The sequence below is a fragment of the Hyperolius riggenbachi genome, chromosome 5 (assembly GCF_040937935.1).
Source record: "Hyperolius riggenbachi isolate aHypRig1 chromosome 5, aHypRig1.pri, whole genome shotgun sequence".
In the NCBI taxonomy this organism is placed as follows: Eukaryota; Metazoa; Chordata; class Amphibia; order Anura; family Hyperoliidae; genus Hyperolius; species Hyperolius riggenbachi.
In genome coordinates this window covers 50,888,540-50,907,529 of record NC_090650.1, presented here as the reverse complement: position 1 = coordinate 50,907,529, position 18,990 = coordinate 50,888,540, and the positions used below count along the sequence as shown (strand labels likewise).

Below are 18,990 nucleotides of genomic sequence, written 5' to 3'. Positions count from 1 at the left end.
TGAGTAGTACTGCCACCCGCTGCCTGACTCTTCCTGGTGGAATTCTGGTGTATCCCAGAACAGATCCATGGCACTTGCCACTGATCTTTGGTGCTAGCAACGCCCCTGTACCTAGTTATCCCCACTAGTATAGACTGTGCACTCCCTGGAGATCTCCAAGTGCACATTTGCCTGTATTGCCTTCCTTGAAAGAGGTACCCAGTTCCCTAGAAATATGGGATTTTTTACAATGATTGAAAATTTGCATGTTAACCTTGGAGTGCCGATGTTTACTTTGGATTGATATGATTGGTTTATCTAGTGATCAAGGCCTGAGCACCCAAACACTATGTAGGGAGTTAAGCATAAGATGTGCATGATGATGATTAGAGGAGGGCTGGAAGGAGGCAGGGAGTAGAGGTGGAGTGAGCAGAAAGCAGGAGGGAGCAGGGGACAAGATCTGCCCCTTCCTGTCAGCAGGTACATGTGCTGTAAAGCCACATATACTGTATTACCTTCAAGTACCTGAAGCCAGAGCAACTTCAGCTACGCACCGCTTTATGTATGTAAGGCCCTGTCCACACTCAAGCATTCCATTGCAGATTTTAGCAAAGCAAGGCATACCGCGATCTGCAAGGACTTTAGAAAATGCATAAAAAGTGCTTTCTGATGTCTCCAATCAAGTGCTGCCCTTGGATGCATTTAAAAAACAACTTTTTCAGAAAACGCTTGTAATTAAAGTCAATAGGTGCATTCTTTGTAACACACCTGAATGCAGTGCAATGCGTGTTTCTCACAATGCACCACCTTTTCTCTCCCAGAATGCCATCTGGCTTCCCGTATGCAAAAACACATGTCCATTGCGCTTCCACAAATTACTGTATTTTTTGGGACTATAAGACCCACTTTTTCTCCCTAAAAAGTGTGTGTGTGTGTGTGTGTGGGGGGGGGGGGGGGATCACTGAGCCTTGTAGTCCAAATGCAGGGAGTTCCTGACTTGTGAACACCTGCCAATACAAACCCCCAACCTGCATCACTGTCTGGGACTCCCTGTACTGTGCCCATGCAGAGGAGGAAACAGGGGGACACAAAGGGCCATAGAGTAGGAAACAAGGAGGACAGAGTCTGACACATGGGGGACACAGGAGGACACAAGAGGTACAAGGGGGCATGAGGTACAAAGGGGGCATAATCCACAAGATGCCTCTTCACCATGGATGCACCAGGGTTAGTATATATATTTTTTCCCTGGTTTTTGTCCTTTACACTTGGTTGTATCTTATGGTCAGGATCGTCTTATAGTCCGAAAAATATGGTACTTTTAAAAACGGACTATTCATTTGCTTCCTAACACATTCCAGAACCTGACAGATACCTCAATGTGAACCTGAGGTGAGGGTGATATGGAGCCTGTCATATACAGTGGGTTTCAAAAGTATTCGGCCCCCTTGAAGTTTTCCACATTTTGTCACATTACTGCTACAAACATGAAACAATTTTATTGGAATTCCATGTGAAAGACCAATACAAAGTGGTGTACATGTGAGAAGTGGATCGAAAATCATACATCATTCCAAACATTTTTTACAAATAAATAACTGCAAAGTGGTGTGTGCGTAAATATTCGGCCCCCTGAGTTAATACTTTGTAGAACCACCTTTTGCTGCAATTACAGCTGCCAGTCTTTTAGGGTATGTCTCTACCAGCTTTGCACATCTAGAGACTGAAATCCTTGCCCATTCTTCTTTGCAAAACAGCTCCAGCTCAGTCAGATTAGATGGACAGCGTTTGTGAACAGCAGTTTTCAGATCTTGCCACAGATTCTCGATTGGATTTAGATCTGGACTTTGACTGAACCATTCTTGTTTTAAACCATTCCATTGTTGCTCTGGCTTTATGTTTAGGGTCATTATCCTGCTGGAAGGTGAACCTCCGCCCCAGTCTCAAGTCTTTTGCAGTCTGCAAGAGGTTTTCTTCCAAGTTTGCCCTGTATTTGGCTCCATCCATCTTCCCATCAACTCTGACCAGCTTCCCTAACCCTGCTGAAGAGATGCACCCCCCGAGCATGATGCTGCCACCACCATATTTGACAGTGGGGATGGTGTGTTCAGAGTGATGTGCAGTGTTAGTTTTCCGCCACACATAGCGTTTTGCATTTTGGCCAAAAAGTTCCATTTTGGTCTCATCTGACCAGAGCACCTTCTTCCACATGGTTGCTGTGTCCCCCACATGGCTTGTGACAAACTGCAAATGAGACTTCTTATGCTTTCTGTTAACAATGCCTTTCTTCTTGCCACTCTTCCATAAAGGCCAACTTTGTACAGTGCATGACTAATAGTTGTCCTATGGACAGAGTCTCCCACCTGAGCTGTAGATCTCTGCAGCTCATCCAGAGTCACCATGGGCCTCTTGACTGCATCTCTGATCAGCGCTCTCATTGTTCAGCCTGTGAGTTTAGGTGGATGGCCTTGTCTTGGGAGGTTTACAGTTGTGCCATACTCCTTCCATTTCTGAATGATCGCTTGAACAGTGCTCCGTGGGATGTTCAAGTCTTTGGAAATATTTTTGTAGCCTAAGCCTGCTTTAAATTTCTCAATAACGTGATCCCTGACCTGTCTTGTGTGTTCTTTGGACTTCACGGTGTTGTTGCTTCCAATATTCTCTTAGACAACCTCTGAGGCCCTCACAGAGCAGCTGTATTTGTACTGACATTAGATTACACACAGGTGCACTCTATTTAGTCATTAGCACTCATCAGGCAATGTCTATAGGCAACTGACTGCACTCAGATCAAAGGGGACCGAATAATTATGCACACACCACTTTGCAGTTATTTATTTGTAAAAAAATGTTTGGAATCATGTATGATTTTCGTTCCACTTCTCACATGTACACCACTTTGTGTTGGTCTTTCATGTGGAATTCCAATAAAATTAATTCATGTTTGTGGCAGTAATATGACAAAATGTGGAAAACTTCAAGGGGGCTGAATACTTTTGCAACACACTGTATATTTCCTTTTAGGCAATGCCAGTTGCCTGGCTATCCTGCTAATCCTCTGCCTCTAATACTTTTAGCCATAAACTCCAAACAAGCATGCCGATCAGGTGTTTCTTCTGGCATTTTTGTCAAATCTGGAAAGTTTAGCTTCATGCTTGTTTCTAGTGTGATTCAGACACTACTGCAGCCAAAAAGATCAGCAGTGCTGCCAGGCTACTAGTAAATATGGCAGCCTCCATATACCTTTCACTTCAGCTGTCCTTTAATAGGAAGACAATCAATGTTTTTCACTTCAGTCATCACTGCTAGTAACAGTTTTAAAGAACAGCGTATAAGAAAGGTGATAAAGGAATTGTTTAGCTAGTCAATTTTTGATGGATGCAATTCTCCTACCTGTGCTAGAAACATGGCAGCTGACTGCTGTGATAGGGAATAAGGTTGATATGGAATATGGACAATTCTTCAGCTTTCCCTCGTCCACAAATCCTAGCACAACCTTTCTGCGCTTTAGTGATGGTATGGAGGGAACAGGACAGGTGGAAAGCCTTCACAGGCAAATGTGTAGTTCATGCAAATAACTTGTTCTAAAGAAAAGCAATCAGACAACTGCTACTGGAGGTTCTGCAGGAAAATAGGACATCATATGCTATTGCTATGACTTCGGATTTGTATTTTTTGTGACCCTAGGAAATACATGTCAAACTCCGGCCTGTGGTCCAAATCTGGCCCTCAGAGCCAGTAAATTTGGCCCTCAAGTAGTTTCCTCACTTTGCATTATGTTTGGCCCACTCTGGACCACCAGGGATGCTATACTGGAGGTGAAGTCCTAGAACACCAGGGAAGCCATATCGGGAAGGTAGGGGGAAAGCACTAAATACTAGGGAACTGTATAGGGGAGAGTGGGCACCTCTAGACACCAGGGAACTGTAAAGGGGAAATAGGACCACTAGACACCAGGGAACTGTATAGGGGAGATAGAACCACTAGACACCAGGGAACGGTATAGAGTAGATAGGGCCAATAGACACCAGGGAACTGTATAGAGTAGATAGGACCAGTAGACACCAGGGAACTGTATAGGGGAGATAGGACCACTAGACACCAGGGAACTGTATAGGGGAGATAGGACCACTAGACACCAGGGAACTGTATAGGGGAGATAGAACCACTAGACACCAGGGAACTGTATAGGGGAGGGAGGGCCACTAGACACCAGGGAACTTTATAAGGGAGGATAGTGGCCATTAGACACTGAGGTTGGCCCGTGACTAGGTCCCAGTGTACAATTTTAGCCCATTTTGTATTTGAGTTTGACACCCCTGCCCTAGGCCAAGTATGTTGTGACTCCCTTTCCAAGGGCAGCAGTCCCCCTCCCATTCCATGTACAGCCGCCTCTTCCATGTGTAACATCAATATATTGCAGCCTCTCTCCTTCATAGAAAGCTTATGTCGATGGTTCCTGTGATTATAACAACCCCAGGTTCATCTAAAAGACAAAAGAAGACCAGGAGACAAATGGTGTAGAAACGAGTAAGAAAATTGTTAAGGATGTATATCCTCACAAATCCTTGCAAGCACTGTCAGAGCAGGCCAGAGATTAACCGTCCCCGCTCGGTTTCCCAGGTCTGTGACAGGAACTGGGTGGTCGCACTCCGGAAGTTCTTTAGGACAACTAAAAAACTATCACCTCTAAAGGAGGTATGACAAGACACTTAAAACAGGGGTGGAGGCAACCAATGCATAAAAGATAGGCTAATAAGCTGTTAGCCTTATAAACAGAGAGGTAATCTTACATCTCTTGAAGAATTTGGACCAGTTTATTGATAAAGGTCCTTTATTTGAACACATAAAATTGACAACGCGTTTCGCGGGTGCTTGCCCGCTTCCTGAGGCCTTTGTGGCCTTTCCAGAAATCCAGCCCTGATGACCAGGGCAGCCATCAGGGGGGGGGACAACTGACACTGCAGTGAGGGGCCCAGGGCATCTGGGGGCCCTGACCTTCTCCACTAAAGAGCTGGAAGGGCTGCATGTGCTGTGGCTGCGGGCCTGTGGTTCACTAACCAGCACACCGCGATTCAGCACTTAGAGAAGAGTGACATCAGCGCTTGTCGATGGTTCCTGTGATTATAACAACCCCAGGTTCATCTAAAAGACAAAAGGAGACCAGGAGACCAATGGTGTAGAATTGTGTAAGATTCAGAAAAGTAAATTGCTAAGGATGTATATACTCACGAAGGTGGATTGCAAATCCTTGCAAGCATCCTTCGGAGAAGGATGGAAATTAACTGTCCCCGCTCGGTTTCCCAGGTCTGTGACATGAACTGGGTGGTCGCACTCTGGAAGTCCTTTAGGACAACTAAAAAACTATCATCTCTAAAAGAGGTATGACTGCTACCCTCACACCGATAGGCTGAATGAGAGTCCCAGCTCTGCCTCTACCCCACAATGAAAACTGTTTACCCTTCTCCAATTGCCATGTGTGATTGCGGAAATAGTGACATCTAGCCAATTGGTGTTCAGCTTCTTTGTACAAAGCAGCGGTTAGAGAAAAAAAACAAATTTTCACAGAGAGTTAAATAACAGCTACACTTTCTGAGAAGAAAATGGATGTAACATATTTATTATATTAAAACTAACTTGTGGATTTCCTTGTAAGTGTTGCTCTTGCCCTGAAGAGATTCTTGTTATACAATACAGTACAATACAATAACATTTGTAAAGCGCTTTTCTCCCATAGGACTCAAAGTCCATAGAGTGATCTTTATTTGGCTTGTTAATTGGTCATCCTAAACCTTTGCATTCTTCCCTTGATTTGCTGCTGCCTACTGACTGTGCGTAAATATTGCGCTGGTTCTTACGGTGGTCAATACTCTGCCTGCTTTGCCTATGCCTGAAAATGGCCCTAGTCTCAGGAGTTCTTAACCACTTAACATCTCAGTCGTTTTCAGCTTATGCATCCGAGCAATGTTCACCTCCCATTCATTAGCCTATAACTTTATCACTACTTATCACAATGAACTGATCTATATCTTGTTTTTTCCGCCACCAATTTGGATTTCTTTGGGGGGTACATTTTGCTAAGAGCCACTTTACTGTAAATGCATTTTAACAGGAAGAATAAGAAAAAAATGAAAAAATTCATTATTTGTCAGTTTTCGGCCATTATAGTTTTAAAATAATACGTGCCTCCATAATTAAAACCCACGTATTGTTATTGCCCATTTGTCACGGTTATTTCACCATTTAAATTATGTCCCTATCACAATGTATCGCGACAATATTTTATTTGGAAATAAAAGAGCTTTTTTTCCGTTTTGCATACATCACTATTTACAAGCTTATAAAAAAAAATAGAGAGAAATATTTCATCTTTACATAGATATTTAAAAAGTTTAGACCCTTAGGTAAATATTTGTGTTTTTTTTTTTTAATAGTAATGTTTTTTGTTTTTTTTATTAAACATTTTATGTGGGCATTTTTGGGAGGGTGGGATATAAAAGTGTTTTATTTGGGGAAATATTGGTGTATTGTAAAGTTTTTGGGTATTTACTTGTAGTTTTACTTTTTGGCCACAAGATGGCAATCTCGATTTTTTTTACATGACGTCACTCTAAGCGTACAATGTACGCTTAGAGGGACACAGCTTCAGAAAGAGCGGAGCTTCCGAGAGAAGCTGTCGCTTTTTCAGCGGGGGAGAGGAATCAATGATCGAGCTCCATAGCCTGATACATTGATTCCGTGGCTACCGACTCCGCGGCCGGGAGTGCGCATGCACGCGCGCGATCGGCCGCGGGAGCGCGCGGGAGCGCGCCTGTCCTCCTTGACGTTTTTATACGTCAAGGAGGACAAAGTGGTTAAAGGACAACTGAAGTGAGAAGGATATGGAGGCTGCCATATTTATTTCATGTTAAACGATACCAGTTGCCGGCCAATCCTGCTGGTCTATTTGGCTGAAGTAGTGTCTAAATAACACCAGAAACAAGTTTAATGTCAGAAACACCTGATGTGCTGCATGCTTGTTCAGGGTCTATGGCTAAATGTATTAGAGGCAGAGGATCAGCAGGACAGCCAGGCAACTGGTATTGCTTAAAAGGAAATAAATAAGGCAGCTTGCATATCGCTCTCATTTCAGCTGTCTTTAAATTTGTTAAATCTTAGATAAAAAATATTAATTTTCTCTAAATAACCCTGAATAAGTATTTGTAGATCATTATAGGCTTCAATGAATGTTTGAAAACCATTTATTCACAATTATTAAACACCTTTGAAATATGTTTGCATCCTGGGAAACTTGAATTGATGCTACTCACAATAGCAGGTTCTTGGCCAATGTAGTCATTAACAAAAGGTTACATGCTATAACTATGTTGAGAAATGCTGCCCTAGATCATCAGGCAATAGACTGGGTGCCATGGAGGTACAGGTTGCCCCAAACACCAGATACCAAGCCTTTGGTTTCTGTAGACAATAAGAGGACTATTTATTAGGAAGCAGAGGAACATTGTACAACAAATGTGAGTCATGGCAGTCAACTGCCGTCATTGTTTCCTCTATCCCTGCAGTTTAGTGTTAAGGTCTGACCTGTTAAAGACCTTCAAGACCTGATAGACTGAGATCATCTTGTAACAAAAGCTGAAGAACAATACAAAAGACAGTGAAAACACTGGTTGTCTTAAAGGGTGAAAGGATAGCAGTGTCAGCCAATACCTCGTACAGGAGGAGGATTGTCACAGGAAACAAAGACCGTCAATGTCGCCGGTCCGGCACAAATGCAGTGGATGTGATAGCAATAAGGTTTTGTGAATATTTATCTGCTGCTCTAGATATTTGGTGACATGGCAATAAAAACCAAGGTGAAAAAGAAAATAACACCAAAGTAAAATAACTAAGTTAATCATTCGTGTACATGGAAAAAAGGTGCCCAAGAATTGGGGTGTCTGGAAATGGCGATAGTAAAACATTAGTAATCTTACCACTATTCTACTATTTCCCTCCTTAACTTTTCTCTTACACTAACGCTCCGCTATGTCGGACACTAATCCCCCTGCCTACACCTAACACTAAGGTTCCCCTTCCTGCACCTAACAGTAACTTGTAAACCCCTCCCCCCTACCCCCGCGCTTGGCTTTATTACAACTAAGCACTAACCTCTAAATATGCGCTGAATTCCGGTGCCCAAACTAAGCCCTGGTGCATTGCGATATTATAGTCGTAGTGCTTAGCTATAGTAATCGGCTGTAATATACAGTAGCTGAGCGCCTATTCCTGATTGCAGGAATGCCACAGCCAAATGACCCTCAGCTATTCTATAGCCAGGTGCTAATTATGCATGAAAGCGCCAATCCGCACTCCCCGCACTACCAACCACTGTTCAGCTCAGGGGTGTAACAATAGGCCCTGCAGCCCCTGCGCCCGCGGGGGGCCCGCCCCCCCCCCCCCCCCTCGGGGCCGCTTGGGGCCGTTTTGTGGGGGCTGGAGGGGTGGCAGCATGAGGGGAAAGCCTTGCCCACAGTCGGCGGAGAGAGGGGAAGTTCCCCCCCTCTCCCTCACCTCGGGGCTCTCCCCTTTGCGCTCTCCTCCAGCTAGTTACCATCTGTGGGCAGCGGGCAGCAGTGGAGGCGCTCTGAATTTCTGCAGGGGGGCCCGGCGGGGCTTAGTTACGCCCCTGGTTCAGCTATACTATAGATGAACTCCAATGGCCGAATGACATACTTGGAGGCGCCATAACCGCACACTGCATTCCAGCCCAAATTATTAGACACACAAAGCACCCATTTTAGCTTTTCAAGTTATTCTGTCCTGGTTGGCACAGAACTCCATTCTACAGACAAACAAACAAGTTTTATGACCTGTAATTAGATATCTGTAAAGCGTTTGTTGGCCTTGTAGTGTTAAAATTCTTAAAAGCTAACCTGTAAGGAGAAAAAAATGAACGTTAATTACTTACTACAGTAGAGGAAAGCCTGTGGACAGCTTAGAGGCTTCCCATGTCCTCCTCAACCCCACCACTGATGGCCAGGCCCATGACCCGCTTCCTCTCCGTGGCTGCGCTCCTATCCATGTATGAACGAACGTGGCAGTAATGCTCATGCGTGAATACAGTCCCCGCTTGCAGAACAGCACAAAGCCACTTGTGCACAGAGAAAAAAATGTGAACAAGCAGCTTTGAGCCAGCGAAGCAATTACAACTCATGAAGGCCCGAACAAAACTTTAATGGCCGCCCAAAATTCACATTCCTTCCATTGCCTCCCCTTGGTTCCCTTCATGGCCTTGGCGCCATCTCACAAGGGTCATAAAATAAGTGTGTTCAACATGGTCTTCACACCCATAAAAGTACATGGCAAAGAAATGAACAGCGCTACTTAAAAACAGATAAGTGCCTACCTGCAAGAGAGTGCAAGCCCCACTTGTGGGATAAAATACACACCTAGCATACACATAACCTGTCTACCACTGGAGGATGTTGGTTTCCTGTAACAGCTTGCATGCAACTTATTAAGCTTCTGTTTGGGTTCAAGGTGCGTTTGCAGTTTCTGGGGGGGCTCAGCGCACCTCTGATTGTAGGCCATTCGGAGGCGGCCTGGTGATGCGCTGATCCACCTTTTGCGCAATTTTCAATTTTCGATTTTACTTGGTAGCGCACCCAGGCTATGCATATGCATAGGTAGGATTTAGTTAGTGTTAGGTCCCCTCCCATAGGGGGATGACTTGTCCGCAGTGGGAGGGACGAGTACTTAACAAGTTGCATGCAAGCTGTTACAGGAAACCAACATCCTCCAGTGGTAGACAGGTTATGTGTATGCTAGGTGTTTATCTTATCCCACAAGTGGTGCTTGCACTGTCTTGTAGGTAGGCACTTATCTGTTTTTAAGTAGCTCTGTTCATTTCTTTGCTATGTACTAATTTAATTCATTTTTGGTCAGCTGCTCCCACTTAGCAGCCTTGCTTTTGGTGTATATGCAGAGCTTCTGTTTGGGTTCAAGGTGCGTTTGCAGTTTCTGGGGGGCTCAGCGCACCTCTGATTGTAGGCCATTCGGAGGCGGCCTGGTGATGCGCTGATCCACCTTTTGCGCAACACCCATAAAAGTGTAGCCACAAAAACACCTGATCTGAAGTATAGTTTCCTGTATCAGAGGAAAGGAAGGTCAGTAGTTGGAGCCCCTCCCCCCCCCAGCTCTGGGCCCCCTTGCATTTGCAGGAGCTGCTCCCCTCTAGTTACACCACAGGCACAGACTGTATCCATGCATGTGCAGTATGGCCGGCCCGTGCTCGTATGCTCGTACGTGGGAGCGTGGCCACAGGAGCATATACAACAAGCCCTAATCAGATATGCTTAGAAGGTCCTAATGCTAAAGTGGTGGGGTCAAGAAGGATGAAGGAAGCCTCTGGACTATCTCTACCGAAGTAGGTATTTCTAGCTTTTATATATATTTTGTCTTTACATTCTCCTCACAGGTTCATTTTCAAGCGGAATATAACCCTGCATTTCAACTTTTCTCTAAAACATTATTTACAGTATATTATATGCAACCAGCATTTTTTTTTACTAGACCAGCATTGGAAGGGTTACACAGGGCTTTAAAGTCCCTATAGATTTCTGCAGACGCATCCGAACTTGAATTAGATACTTTTTGTTTACATAAATGTATCTAAGTGTTTATTGTGACTCATCTCTCTCACTGAGAAGGAGTTGGAGGACAGCCAAAGAGTGTGTAACATTTCTAAATATATACATATAACTAAATAGAATGTAACTATCTGAACGTTTGCACGGAACTTAAAACCTCTGTGTTTAACCCTTCCAATGCTGGTCTAGTAAAAAAAAAAATGCTTTTTGCATATAATATGCTGTAAATAATGTTTTAGAGCAAGTTGAAATGCAGGGTTATATTCCGCTTTAAGGAATATCAGAGACTAGTTTACGATAACAGTGAACTTCTGCTCACAAAACCTTTCCAGGTTCGGGGACTTGCCATGTTACAGATACATTTAATACAACAATAAAGTGATTCACAGGGCTTTAACGATATGTTTCTAGTGTTTCTTATATTTCTTTTTTTTTAATATACTGTATCTATCTATATATATAATAGAGTAAATGCCTCAACCTTCAAGCAAGAAGAAGAAGTACTTTGCATGAGAAAATTTATGCATGCTCAAACACCAAGGGCTGGTTCAGACGGACGCTTGTGCAGCGTTTACCGCCAGCGTTCGGGGCTTGGCGTTAAACGTTCCCATTCAAGTGAATGGGAGCGTTTGTACCAAGCTTTTACGCGCGTTTACACGAACGCGGCGTTCGGGTCCCGATTTTCACTGACGTTCAAGGAGCCCCTGGAAGCTACATGCTGCTTCCAGGGGCGGTTAACCGCGACTGGTAATGTCCCCCTAGGGGAAGAAAAAACGCGACCGCATCCGAACGCAACGCGAACGCTGCTGAAAGCCCGAACGCATTGCCGCCGCGATGCCAATGAACGCGACGCCTCCAAACGTCCGTCTGAACCAGCCCTTAGGCCTCTTTTCCACGGACTGTTGAGCTGTGTGCTCAGCAAGCAGTTACCAGGCAGCAGTGAGCAGTTACCAGGCAGCAGTGAGCAGTTACCAGGCAGCAGTAAGCAGTTACCAGGCAGCAGCAAGCAGTTACCAGGCAGCAGTGAGCAGATACCAGGCAGCAGCAAGCAGTTACCAGGCAGCAGTGAGCAGTTGTGAGAGTTTGAGAGGCATTTCACTGCCTATTCACAGTTCATGGAAAAGAGGCCTTACCCTAGCAAGTCTGGCTTTGCAAATCTGGCCTAACTGGCTAATTATGAGGCAATGCTCATGAAAATGCTTGCACAAACCAATACCGCAAAGCGGTCACCCTGCTACATGCTACATTAGCATGATCCAGGAGCGCCACGGGGAGGATTCCCAATGCCCTCTTTTTATACAACCGGGGGGCCCGTGGGGTCCCAGGCTCTCTCACTGCCTGGAAACCACAGCAGCACCCCGGAGGGGGAGGCTGGGTGGCGCAGACGACCCCTCCAAGTGTGGCCAGTGCTGGGGAGAGCCGTCCGCACCCACCTCCCAATATTAAAAACAGGCACTTACCTTAACGTCCATTGCGTTCTGCTACATGCGCATTAACTTGGGGGCACCACATGAGAAAGGAGAGAAGCATGGGTCACCTTGAGCTTTAGAGCTCAGGGCTGGCTCACATATAGCACTCCAGAGGGAGGGGGGGGGGGGACAGGCGCAGACAACTCACTCCAGGGCTCACACCACCAGAGCAAGCCTTCCACCACCTGCCTCCAAAGGATACAAACTGCACAAAATGCTTTCCATGAGAAAATTAATGCGCATGTAGCAGAACGCAATGGACGTTAAGGTAAGTGCCTGTTTTTAATATTAGGAGGTGGGTGCGGACGGCTCTCCCCGGCGCTGGCCACGCTTGGAGGGGGGGGGGGGTCGGCTGCCCCACCCAGCCTCCACCTCTGGGGTGCCACTGTGGTTCCCAGGCAGCGAGAGAGCGCTTTGCGGTATTGGTTTTTTGACCCTGCATAGTTTGGCATGCAAAAGCAAATGCCTATTTGCGTGAGCATTGCCTCATGAATAGCCAATTAGGCCAGATTTGGAAAGTCAGACTTGCTAGGGTTAAACTTGGTGTTTGAGCACGCGTAATTTTTCTCATGGAAAGCATTTTTTGCAGTTGTATCCTTTGGAGGCAGGTGGTGGATGGCTTGCTCTGGTGGTGTGAGCCCTGGAGTGAGTTGGCTGCGCCTGTCCCCCCCCCCCCTAAAGCTCGGGGGTGACCCATGCTTCACTCCTTTCTAATGTGGTGCCCCCAAGTTAATGCGCATGTAGCAGAACGCAATGAACGTTAAGGTAAGTGCCTGTTTTTAATATTGGGAGGTGGGTGCGGATGGCTCTCCCCGGCGCTGACCACACTTGGGGGGGGGCGGCTGCGCCAACTAGCCTCCCCCTCCGGGGTGCCGCTGTGGTTCCCAGGCAGTGAGAGAGCCTGGGACCCCACGGTCCCCCCGGTTGTATGGGGGCATTGGGAAGCCTCCCCGTGGCGCTCCTGGATAGTGCTAATGTAGCATGAACTAATTCCCGCAGGGCGATCGCTTTGCGGTATTGGTTTTTGGACCCTGCATAGTTTGGCATGCGAAAGCAAATGTATATTTGCATGAGCATTGCCTCATGAATAGCCAATTAGGCCGGATTTGCAAAGCCAGACTTACTAGGGTTAAACTTGGTGTTTGAGCATGCATACATTTTCTCATGGAAAGCCTACTTCTTCTTGCTTAAGTTGAGGCACGTACTCTATTAGATAGATAGATGCGGCGTATACTACGACGCGGGTTGGCTTGTATACTTTAATTGTTAAACATAATAAGGGAAGAAAAAAAATGTCCCAAGAACGTTACAAATTCCCTCTCTATTTAGACATCGAGAGATCATCAGGTGTGCTTGCTTGCAAAAAACATTTTTTTCCCAGAGCCACGCCTACTTTTTCCAGTATGTTTTCTCCTAGGTGAATTTTCCCATTTCATCAAAAAAATACACCAGCAAGCAAGAACATATTCTTTGGCACTTTTTCAATTGGAGAGGGCTAAAAGTGATTTAAACAGAAGATGAAAAATGATCTCCTAAGAAAAAACATAGGAGAAAAAGTGAATTAGATCGGGGCCTTGGTGATAAAGTTAACCTGAAGTGTAGAGAAAAAATATAGACTAATGGAAGGCTCTGGATCCTATAAAGCCTTCATGGTCCTCTCTCCACCAAATCTTTCCATCCCTTGGCCTCAGTGAATTTCTTCTATTAGCTTGGTCAAATACATCTATTGCCCTCCTCAGGAAGTCTTCAGAAGTACTTGCATCCTAAAGTACTTCTGAAGACATGCAGAGATGTACTTGGTAAGTCCCTGCTCACTCAAGTGCAGTCTTTAGAAGTACTCAGGGACGTGAGTACTTCTGAAAACTGGCCTAGAGTCCCAAACACGGGTAACTTCAATGGGATACAGCGGTCAAACGACAGGTCGTAGAGGGGCCCAGGAAGGCTCTATGCAGGGGTCCCCAACCCCCGGTTCACGGCCCACTGCTGGTCTGCAGGACGTGTTAAGCTGGGCCACGGCTACATCCCCTACTTCACCACAATGCAGCCGCGGCTGTATTAGTGTGCAATGTATTTTATATATGTTACGGCCAGAACCCGAAGTTTGGCCACTTCTAGTTCTGGCCGGCCACTTCGGGTTCTGGCCGGCCAATGCGCGAAGTGGCCGCTGCGCGGCGGCCAATGTTAGAAATGGATTGTTTCCTCTGACGTTAATGTATCTTCTGGCCGCCCGCAGCGCAGCGTCCAAACGTATAACAACTTAGTGAATTTATTGCAATTCAGCCGGCGGCAATGTAACAATTCAAGCCGCCGGCTTTTTCTCTGCCTCTCTCTCCTTCCCCCGCCCTCTCTCTCCTTCTCCCCCCGCCTCTCTCGCTCTCCTATGGGCAGCTGGCGGGGACACGCGTGTCCCCCCGGAGTCGTTCGTCGCGGCAGGGTTATCCTGCCGTTCTTGCAGAGCGGGTGCTGGCAGAAGCAATGTCTGCAGCCTCCCCGCTCTGCTGCCCTGGCTCCACGAACGGCTCCGGGGGGACACACATGTCCCCGCCGGCTGCCCATAAGAGGAGAGAGAGAGAGAGGCAAAAAAAAAAAGCCGCCGGCTGAATTGCAATAAATTCACTAAGTTGTTATACGTTTGGACGCTGCGCTGCGGCCAGAAGATACATTAACGTCAGAGGAAACAATCCATTTCTAACATTGGCCACCGCGCAGCGGCCACTTCGCGCATTGGCCGGCCAGAACCCGAAGTGGCCGGCCAGAACTAGAAGTGGCCAAACATATACATTATGCACTGCCGGGGCTGCATTGTGGTGAAGCTGCCTTCAGTTCTGCTCCTTCATTAGTTTCCAATTACCTGCCTCCTTTATCAAACTACCCAATCACAGGCAGCGATCTTCTCGGGAAAGATGGTAGGCTAATTTGCACTTTTCCCCCATTGTGATGCTGTGAAGGAGCTTGGAACACTCGAGAGAGCCTGGAATGAATCTGTAGCAAAGACGCTGGTGGGACTGATTACAGCAGGGCAAGCAGATACAGTGTATATATATGTGTGTGTGTCATTACTTTATGCAAGGTTTCTTTTTTCCTGCTAATTTTACTTGGTACACTTGACTCAAGGTGGCCATAAATCTGTCGATTTTTCAGCCAATCAACCAACAAGCATGCCTAATTAACAATTTGACCAATTTCTGGGGGTCGATCACCTTTGTCCAGATTAGGCACACGACCAAGCACAGCAGCCAGGGGTTTTCCAGAATGTCCGACCGATATATTCAACAAATTTCAGGCCGAATTGTCAATCAGGCATTCTGCTGGTGGCACCAATTTGTATCCGATTTGATCATTATCGAGTTGATGATTGATAGACCGTCAGCTTTGGAATAAATGAGGTGGAAAAAAAAAGTGTAAAGTTTCCATACATGACTCAGTAATATTATCCAGTAAAGAGATGAGGCTCGCGTTCGCATTACCCCCTCCCCCTCAATCAACTTTTTCCCCATCCCAGTCTGCTGGGCCTTGGAAACAATATCTTGCTTAAAAGCGGTCCTTGGGTCCAAAAATCTTGGGGACTGCTGCCTATGGGATCCAGAGCCTTCCCTCTACATAGGTAAGTATAAGACCTTGCTTTAAAGAGAATCTGTACTCCAATATTCTTACAATAAAAAGCATACCATTCTATTCCTTATGTTCTCCTGTGCCCCTCTGTGCTGTTTCTGCCACTCCTTGCTGCAATCCTGGTTTGTAATTAACAGTTTTAGGCAGTGTTTACAAACAAAAGACTGGCTTCTAACGAGAGTATCATAGGCTGAGAACTAGCTTACTGTGTGACTCATGCAGAGCTTGGAGGGGGTGTGTAAAGCTTCTGCCAATGACAAGCAGTGCTGCACATTCCACACATTCCAGCCTCAGCCCGACAGACACGACAGAGGAAAGGAGATAAGATTTATTACAGAGACCATGCAAGTAGGAAAGGCTGCAGTAAGACAGACCACATTAGAACAGTAAAAGGAACTTATAGGACAGAAGAAATAGGTTTAAAATGTTGTTACAGAGTATCTTTAATCCTTTAGCAGACAATTTATTTAGAGGCTTGCAGGTGCCCCAGGCACATTTATTTTAGAAAATGTTTTTATTTCTTATTTGTTACATTTCCTTGCTTGTAATTAGTACTGTTGCAATGTGCATTTAAGACCACTTGTCACTAGGGGGCAGTGTGAGACAAAAACAGAGTCCTTCTTCTTTCAGTTTCAATATTTGCTGCCAACAGAGAGACATCAAAGCATTCCAATTTACAGCATGAGTTCTGCCAACTGAGGTGTAAAAGAAGTGCACTTAACTCAAACGAGATAACTCTATTGAAGCTGATAATAGCTTAAAGCACATGTAATGTGAGAAGAATATGGAGAATGTGGAGGCTGCCATATGTACCGGTATTTCCTTTTAAACAATGTGCAATGCCTGGTGGTCCTCCTGATCCTCTGCCTCTAATAATCTTAACCACAGACCCAGAACAAGCATGCAGATTATCTGCTCTGACTGAAATCTGCTTGGATTAACTACATACTTGTTTCTGGTGGTGTGTGATTCAGACACTACTGCATCCAAAAAGATCAGTAGGACACTAGGCAACAGGTATGTTATAAAAAGAAAATAAATATGCCGTCCTCCATTTTACTCTCACTTCAGGTGTCATTAAAGGGAGTCTGAAGCATTTTTTTTAAAAAATAAAAAACAGATACTAACCTAAGGAGAGGGAAGGCTCTCGGTCCTATAGAACCTTCCCGTTCTCCTCCCAGTGTCCACATTCCCCCGCAGGCTCCCCCGTTAGCAGTCCACAACTGTTCGGTCGTAGAGTGCTCTCTTCCAGGTAGGGGAGACTTTGGCAGTCTTCGGGAGCACTCAGGCTTCTGAAGACAGCCCACTCCGTACTGCGCACGCGAAAACACCCTCTCTGGAGCACACATGCATGCACAGTACAGAGCCACTGGTCTTCAGAAGCCAGAGTGCTTCCGAAGACTGCCAAGGTCTGCCCTGGCAGTAGATTCAAACGGAGGAGCCTGCGGGGAAATGAGGACACCGGGAGGAGAACAGGAAAGCTCATTAGGACCCAGAGCCTTCCCTCTCCTTAGGTGAGTATCTGTTTTTGATTTGTAAAACTTCTTCAGACTCACTTTAAAGGACTTAAAATACGAAGGTACATAAAAAAAGTTATGTACCTCATTGAGATTTCAGACCTCAGGGCAGACTCATCAGTGACATCCTTTACAGTTTCTGAGGCTCTGTTATCTAAATCTAGGCTCCATTACAGTGCCAGACTCTCCCCAGGGTTGCCCGAGGGCGATCAGAATCGCCGCTTTGAAAATCAAATGCCTGCGCAGTTTGCCACAGGTTTACATCCTTGCCCTCCGCCCATCCTCTCTCCCAGCGCGCTGCTGGTACCCACATGACAGCCCACATGACTAATTACAGTGCATGTCAGCCACGCCCCCTCAACAGAGATGAGCAGCGCTGAGGGAGCGAGGATGTTCACTGCATACTTCATTTGATTCTATCTATAAGGAATATCCTTATTGATAGAATCAAATGAAGTATGCAGTGAATGCCCTCACTCCCTCAGTTCTTCTTGCCTCCGCTAGAGGCAAACTGCGCAGGCGTTTGATTTTTAAAGTGGAGATTCTAATCGCCCTCAGATAAGGCGCCCTGTACTGGAGCCTAGATTTAGATAACAGAGCGTCAAAAACTGTAAAGGATGCCGCTGATCGTCTGCTCTAAAGTCTGAAATCTCAATGAGGTACATAACTTTTTGTATGCCCTTCGCATTGTAAGTCCTTTAAGCACACTTTAAGCCATGACAAAAACATTACAGCTAAGGCAACAAAAGTAAGTTATTAAACAATAATAGTGTCTACAAAAAAAACCAACAAGTTTTCAAACAATTGTCATAACTGTCATACTTCTATTCTTACAGGTTCACATCACCACACCTACACCGAGCAGATGATGCATAATGGTGAAAGTCTAATAACATACAACAGAAAGAGCTGCAGTCTACTCACCTAGAGGAAGGCAGCAGAAGCTCTGTGTGGTACTCATTGACTCTCTGAGCTGCAGCAAGCCTCATTCCCCTTTACATGCCCGTCCCGTGATGTGAAGGGCATTAAAATTTTAAAGGTAAACATACAGACGAGCAATGTAAACTGTCAAGCTGGTGTCATGTCAGCGCTGATAGTCTTCCCTTACTTATGGCAGCGCTATAAATTTTCTCCTCCGGGTTTCATTGTCTCGGCCGGCCATGGAGGCAGCAGATTAAAGGCCGGCACAAAAAGCTGCAGGGACAATGGGATGGCTATCTCTCAGAACCAACAGGTATTTCCTAGAATGGCCCTCAGATTAGCGGTAAATCAGCAGCAACAAGTGCATCATTGTGCAGCCCGCTAAGTGAAACTTCAACTTCCAGAAATACCTAATCCTCCTCTGCCAGTTTCTTAGAGAAGGTGCTGCTGTAATCCGCACTCAGCTGACAAGAGGATTTCATGTGTCACTGGAGGCTTAACCCCATCTAAGCCAATTCCCAGCAAACCACCTGTAAACATGACATGAGTGAAATCAGGAACTTTCCATTTTTGACGTAGTTGACTTGAGAATGCATTTTCCCTTTTTATCTCAAAAGTAGAGGTATGGAAAGTTAATGAGAAATGTCAAAGATTAGCACAAAAATTATGTTTACCAATAGTTCATCCCCTTAAAGTGTAACTGTCGGGCATAGAATCAAAAATCAATTCTTTATTTTTATCTGGTAAACGAGTAATAAGGATGCTAACCAGGCAATCCAAAGGTTAAAATCGCTATTACTTTTCTTGTTGATAAATGATCATTCCCCAGTTTACCTGACTCTTATTTGGTATGCAAAAAGGAAG

General features: G+C 45.5%; 1 protein-coding gene across 3 annotated transcripts in view; it reads right to left on the bottom strand.

Annotated features, from left to right (window-relative positions):
- The window catches only part of MYO3A (myosin IIIA), a 233,885-nt gene extending 215,350 nt beyond the window's left edge, over positions 1–18,535 (bottom strand). For all 3 annotated transcript variants that reach the window (XM_068235654.1, XM_068235657.1, XM_068235656.1), the window contains exon 1: positions 18,130–18,535. The gene's annotated coding sequence lies outside the window, so the exon portion shown is untranslated. The remainder of the gene's footprint in view (positions 1–18,129) is intronic.
- Positions 18,536–18,990: the final 455 nt, after the last annotated feature.